Source organism: Berghia stephanieae, unplaced genomic scaffold, assembly GCF_034508935.2.
Source record: "Berghia stephanieae isolate SIO BIC M18660-M18661 unplaced genomic scaffold, UCSD_Bste_1.3 scaffold4403, whole genome shotgun sequence".
Classification (NCBI taxonomy): domain Eukaryota; kingdom Metazoa; phylum Mollusca; class Gastropoda; order Nudibranchia; family Aeolidiidae; genus Berghia; species Berghia stephanieae.
In genome coordinates this window covers 1-6,765 of record NW_027625738.1, presented here as the reverse complement: position 1 = coordinate 6,765, position 6,765 = coordinate 1, and the positions used below count along the sequence as shown (strand labels likewise).

The 6,765-nt window shown below is 60.9% G+C and overlaps 1 non-coding gene and 1 pseudogene across 1 annotated transcript; both read left to right on the top strand.

The window, feature by feature from the left end:
* The first annotated feature begins 3,506 nt into the window (after window positions 1–3,506).
* Window positions 3,507–5,518, top strand: LOC144961853 (small subunit ribosomal RNA; annotated as a pseudogene).
* A 196-nt stretch (window positions 5,519–5,714) lies between these two features.
* On the top strand, window positions 5,715–5,870 carry LOC144961852 (5.8S ribosomal RNA). Its single transcript, XR_013643297.1, has one exon. It is a non-coding gene; the product is annotated as a 5.8S ribosomal RNA (ribosomal RNA).
* Window positions 5,871–6,765: the final 895 nt, after the last annotated feature.

Below are 6,765 nucleotides of genomic sequence, written 5' to 3'. Positions count from 1 at the left end.
AGGGGCCCCCCGGGGAAAGAAGCTCTCGTACGGCCGAAAAGGGAAACTCTGCGCCGGGACGCCCCCGCGGTAAGCCCTCCGAGGGCCGAGGGAAAAAACTTTGGTCGAGCGCATTTCCTCTACGGAGCGAATTTGAATGAAATAAACCCCCCCCCCCCCCCCCCCCCCCCCCCCCCCCCCCCCCCCCCCCCCCCCCCCCCCCCCCCCCCCCCCCCCCCCCCCCCCCCCCCCCCCCCCCCCCCCCCCCCCCCCCCCCCCCCCCCCCCCCCCCCCCCCCCCCCCCCCCCCCCCCCCCCCCCCCCCCCCCCCCCCCCCCCCCCCCCCCCAAAAAAAAAAAAAAAAAAAAAAAAAAAAAAAAAAAAAAAAAAAAAAAAAAAAAAAAAAAAAAAAAAAAAAAAAAAAAAAAAAAAAAAAAAAAAAAAAAAAAAAAAAAAAAAAAAAAAAAAAAAAAAGCGAATTTGAATGAAATAAACCCACACCTATGATCGCACCTGGGACCTCCCCATTGCCGACCGGTTTTGAACTTCGGGGCCCTTCCGTTAGGGCCCTGTACTCGCTTGGCGGAGTGTTAAACGCGTTCCGCTACTTCGCTAGAGTCGGGCGATCGACGACTCGGGCTCGATCGAGTTGGCCCACGGGTCGGCCAACCCTGCCGGGGTTCAAATCCCGGTTTGGGAGCTTTATTCATACGATTTTATCGCCTCGTCGATTCGAGGCTTTACCGCACGGGCGTCCCTGGGGTAAGAAGCTCTCGCTACGGCCGAGAAGGACTCTAGCGCCGGGACGCTCCCGCGGTAAGCCCTCGAGGGCCGAGGGAAAAAACTTTGGTCGAGCGCATTTCCTCTACGGAGCGAATTTGAATGAAATAAACCCACCACCTATGATCGCACCTGGGACCTCCCCATTGCCGACCGGTTTTGAACTTCGGGGCCTTCCCGTTAGGGCCCTGTACTCGCTTGGCGGAGTGTTAAACGCGTTCCGCTACTTCGCTAGAGTCGGGCGATCGACGACTCGGGCTCGATCGAGTTGGCCCACGGGCCGGCCAACCCTGCCGGGGTTCAAATCCGGTTTGGGAGCTTTATTCATACGATTTTATCGCCTCGTCGATTCGAGGCTTTACCGCACGGGCGTCCCTGGGGTAAGAAGCTCTCGCTACGGCCGAGAAGGACTCTAGCGCCGGGACGCTCCCGCGGTAAGCCCTCCGAGGGCCGAGGGAAAAAACTTTGGTCGAGCGCATTTCCTCTACGGAGCGAATTTGAATGAAATAAACCACCACCTATGATCGCACCTGGGACCTCCCCATTGCCGACGGTTTTGAACTTCGGGGCCTTCCCGTTAGGGCCCTGTACTCGCTTGGCGGAGTGTTAAACGCGTTCCCGCTACTTCGCTAGAGTCGGGCGATCGACGACTCGGGCTCGATCGAGTTGGCCCACGGGCCGGCCACCCTGCCGGGGTTCAAATCCCGGTTTGGGAGCTTTATTCATACGATTTTATCGCCTCGTCGATTCGAGGCTTTACCGCACGGGCGTCCCTGGGGTAAGAAGCTCTCGCTACGGCGAGAAGGACTTAGCGCCGGGACGCTCCCGCGGTAAGCCCTCGAGGGCCGAGGGAAAAAACTTTGGTCGAGCGCATTTCCTCTACGGAGCGAATTTGAATGAAATAAACCCACCACCTATGATCGCACTGGGACCTCCCCATTGCCGACCGGTTTTGAACTTCGGGGCCCTTCCCGTTAGGGCCCTGTACTCGCTTGGCGGAGTGTTTAAACGCGTTCCCGCTACTTCGCTAGAGTCGGGCGATCGACGACTCGGGCTCGATCGAGTTGGCCACGGGCCGGCCAACCCTGCCGGGGTTCAAATCCCGGTTTGGGAGCTTTATTCATACGATTTTATCGCCTCGTCGATTCGAGGCTTTACCGCACGGGCGTCCCTGGGGTAAGAAGCTCTCGCTACGGCCGAGAAGGACTCTAGCGCCGGGACGCTCCCGCGGTAAGCCCTCGAGGGCCGAGGGAAAAAACTTTGGTCGAGCGCATTTCCTCTACGGAGCGAATTTGAATGAAATAAACCCACCACCTATGATCGCACCTGGGACCCCCCCATTGCCGACCGGTTTTGAACTTCGGGGCCCTTCCCGTTAGGGCCCTGTACTCGCTTGGCGGAGTGTTAAACGCGTTCCCGCTACTTCGCTAGAGTCGGGCGATCGACGACTCGGGCTCGATCGAGTTGGCCCACGGGCCGGCCAACCCTGCCGGGGTTCAAATCCCGGTTTGGGAGCTTTATTCATACGATTTATCGCCTCGTCGATTCGAGGCTTTACCGCACGGGCGTCCTGGGGTAAGAAGCTCTCGCTACGGCCGAGAAGGACTCTAGCGCGGGACGCTCCGCGGTAAGCCTCGAGGCCGAGGGAAAAAACTTTGGTCGAGCGCATTTCCTCTACGGAGCGAATTTGAATGAAATAAACCCACCACCTATGATCGCACCTGGGACCTCCCATTGCGACCGGTTTTGAACTTCGGGGCCCTTCCGTTAGGGCCCTGTACTCGCTTGGCGGAGTGTTAAACGCGTTCCCGCTACTTCGCTAGAGTCGGGCGATCGACGACTCGGGCTCGATCGAGTTGGCCCACGGGCGGCCAACCTGCCGGGGTTCAAATCCGGTTTGGGAGCTTTATTCATACGATTTTATCGCCTCGTCGATTCGAGGCTTTACGCACGGGCGTCCCTGGGGTAAGAAGCTCTCGCTACGGCCGAGAAGGACTCTAGCGCCGGGACGCTCCCGCGGTAAGCCCTCGAGGGCCGAGGGAAAAAACTTTGGTCGAGCGCATTTCCTCTACGGAGCGAATTTGAATGAAATAAACCCACCACCTATGATCGCACCTGGGACCTCCCCATTGCCGACCGGTTTTGAACTTCGGGGCCCTTCCCGTTAGGGCCCTGTACTCGCTCGGAAGACGTTTACGCGGCGTTAAACGCGTTCCCGCTACTTCGCTAGAGTAGTGCGATGGGAAATTCGGGCTGTTCGGAGGTCGGGCTCGGGTTTGCCATACGTGCCTGGGGTCGAATCTGAATTTGCACCAAAAAATTTTTTTTTTTAGTAGTCCGCAAGAGGAAAAGGGCTACCTTACCAGGGGTTTGGGGACGTTAGTAAGGGAAGGCGGTCGTCGGTCGGAAAAATTGAAATTGAAGCAAGGCGAGCGCGAAAGGCGCGCGGTGGCCTCTGGTACACCCACGGTCACCAGCGCTGGACGAGCGGTGGTCGGAGAGTCCGGAGTCGGTCCCAGGTTAGCTCCTCGGTAGAGGACCTAGATCGTCGTGAGCGCGAGCGTGTCCGGGCGGTCGGAGCAGTCGACCAGCAGCGAGAAGGCGAAGGGGTGAACGTTTGTGCGGTAAGTCGAGAAGGGCCGTCGGCGAAGGAGTCGAGCGCTGGGAGTTCTCGGCGTTGGGCTTCGGTCGTCGGCGCCCGTAGCCTCCTGTCCAGCGGGTCCGTCCGCGGGTTGGAAATGGATACGCTACCAGGTTGATCCTGCCTGTAGTCTTATGCTTGTCTTGAGGGTTAAGCCATGCACGCCTATGCTCACCCTACACAGAAGGGGAAGCCGCGAACTGCTCAGTATATCGGCGATAATACACGGGGTGGGCGATGTTTGTCCGGACACCTGTAGGAATCCGAGCTAATACGTGCACACGAGTCCTCCTCCTAACGGGGTTACCTCCGCGGGGAGAGGGCGCATTTATTAGGATCATTGACCGGCGGCGGGTGGTTAACGCCGCCCGCCAGGCTGAGGCGAACTTGGGTATGTGACGACCGCTGTTAGCGGCGTGCCGTTTGCTCGCCGTCCCATCAAATTTAGACGGCCGGGCAAGAGCCCCCGTGTTGGCTAGGGTGACGGAGGATCAGGGTTCGATCCCGGAGAGGGAGCCTGCGAGGACGGCTACCACGCTTAAGGGTGGCAGCAGGCGCGCAACTTACCACTCCAGCACGGTGAGGTAGTGAAGATAAATGTCGGGGCTGGGCTCGCATGCGAGCCTAGCGGTCGGATTGAGCGTAGACCAAACACGTGCCGTTGATGACCTATCGGAGGGCAAGCTGGTGCCAGCAGCCGCGGTAATTCCAGCTCCGATGGCGTATGTTGTAGTTGCTGCGTTTAAAACGCTCGTAGTTGGATCTCTGAGGTGACGGCAGCGACAAACGCGGGTGACGTTGCCCGGCGATTATGCACCGTCGTGGTTTTGGGGATGGAGCAAGCGGTGCTTCCGGTGCCGCAACCGGACCCTCGCGACGGATCTCGCCGGGCATCGCTTGCCCGTCGCTGCCGGTTTAGTCTCTTTCCGTCTTAAGCCGTGTCGGCTTGGTTCGTGGCGTATCTGGGCCGACACTAAGGTACGGGCGGTGTTCTCCTGAATCAATTGGAGTGCTCAAAGCAGGTCGTGCTCGCACAGCTTTGCTCGGAACGATGTGATGACGCCACCGCCCCGCAATGTAACCACGGGACCGGTCTCCGTGGGGGCGGTGGGGCGAGGTCTATAGAGACGGCCGGGGGGCGGCGTACTACGCGGGAGGGGTGGAATCCGACGATCGCGGTGGGACGAACAAGAGCGAAGGCACCGGCCAAGAGCGCCTTCGTTGATCATGAACGAAAGTCGGAGGAACGAACGCGATCAGGTACGCGGTAGTTCGACAGTAAACCATGCCGACCGGTTACGCGGGGACGTCCCCTGTGGGGAAGCCTCGCGAGGCCCGGAGAAATCAGAGTGCCTGGGCTCCGGGGGGGAGTACGGTCGCAAGGCTGAAACTTAAAGGAAATTGACGGAAGGGCACCACCAGGAGTGGAGCCTGCGGCTCAATTTGACTCAACACGGGGAAGCTTACCAGGTCCGGACACCGCGTGGTTGACAGACTGAGGTCTTTCATGATTCGGTGGGTGGTGGTGCATGGCCGTTGCTAGCCGTGGAGCGATCCGTCTGGTTCATTCCGATAACGGGCGAGACTCTGCCCTGGCGGATAACAAACGGCGGTCAGAGGGGTCCGTCTCAGGGTTGGGTCGGCGTTCGGCTCTCGGGTCGGGCGTCGGTCTTCCCACTCAGGGAGAGGCGGTGCCCGGACCGCCGTCGCGCAGGCCGGTCTGCAGGGATTGACCTCGAGCAGTGCGTACGAGATGGAGCCATAACAGGTCTGTGATGCCTTAGAGTCCTGGGCTGCACGTGTGCTACAGTGGTGGCGCCAGCCGGCGCGGTGTAGACGTGAGCGTAGGAGTCTTCATGTCGGGGTCGGTCTTCCTGCGAGTTGGGCGTGAACTCGGAATGCACGTAGTCAGGGTCAGCATCCCGTGCGACTACGTCCTGCCTTTGTAACACCGCCGTCGCTACCTTCGGTGGACGGCGCAGCCAGGGCCCGGAGTGGCCGGCGAGACGGAGCTTCGGCTCCTGAAATCGCAGTCGTCGCGATGTCGCCCGAACTGCGCTGCCCGAGAGGGTAAAGTCGTAACAAGGTTACCGTAGGTGAACCTTCGGTAGGATCACGTCCGATTTCGTTTTGCCCCAGCCCGCCGCCGACGGGGTGAAGGGTTAAAACACTGTCCGGTGAGGCCGGGCTGCTCCTGGCCGGGGAGCGGTCCAGGCTGATAAACGGGGCGGCCGGCGTTGCGCCGCGAGTAACGCGGCGCAACGCTTGCCCCCCACCTTGTCGTGTTTGGCCCTTAAGCGAGAGAAAATAAATACAACCTTTGGCGGTGGATCACTCGGCTCGCGCGTCGATGAAGAGTGCGGCCAGCCGTATTGAGTCGTGTGAACTGCAGCTGCCTCATTGAACATCGACGTCTTGAACGCAAATTGCGGCCGTGGGCGTAAGTCACGGCCACGTCCGTATGAGGGTCGGCCCTACGACGTCGCCGCAACCGGTCTTCTCGGGGGGGACTGAGCGGCGCGACGTGCCGTACCGGTCGGGTCTCGGCCGACTGGCGGCCGTAGATCGAGGGCTCCGTCTGACCACGGGAGACGTCGTCCCCACCGGCCTCTGGGTATGGGCGGGGGACGACGAATAAGACGCGCACGAAGACGGGGAAGCACGCACGCGATCGGCTGCTTCTTCCTCAATCCTCGGGCCTGCTCGATGTACACGCGAGCGAGGGCTTCGTGGGGGTATGCGGGGAAGTAAGTATAACGACGCGCGGCGAACCCGAGGATGGGGCGATCTGCCGACCTCATATGGACGAGGGTACCGCCGAACTAAAGCATTTCAGTAAGCGGAGGAAAAGAAACCAACGGGGACTCCCCAGTAACGGCGAGTGAAGGGGAAGAGCCCAGCGCTGAACCCCTGGGCCCGTGCCGCGGGGAGCTGTAGCGTTCGGGTCGGTGTCGAGCGGGATCGGAGCGCCGCGCGAGTCTTCTCGAGCGTGGCTTGCCAGAGCGGGTGCCAGGCCTTGCGGCGGCGCTCCTTCCGCCGACCTCGACCCGGAGTCGGGTTGCTTGGCAGTGCAGCCGAAGCGGGTGGTAAATCCACTAAGGTAAGTACCTGCGCGAGTCGATAGCGAACAAGTACTGTGAGGGAAAGTTTAAAAGAACTCTGAAGAGAGGGTGCAAAGCGCGTGGAAAACCCCCAAGGGGTAAACTGGCGAGCCGAGCGACGTGTCCCGCCCTGGCGGTGGTCGCCCGTGCCCCGCGGAGGCGCCCCGGGCGGGGACGCCCCGAGTTCGGGGGTCGGGCGCGTTGCCCCACCAGGCGGGTCTCCCTGCCCGGGCCGGGCCCTCTGTCCCGCGCCCTCGCGGGGCGT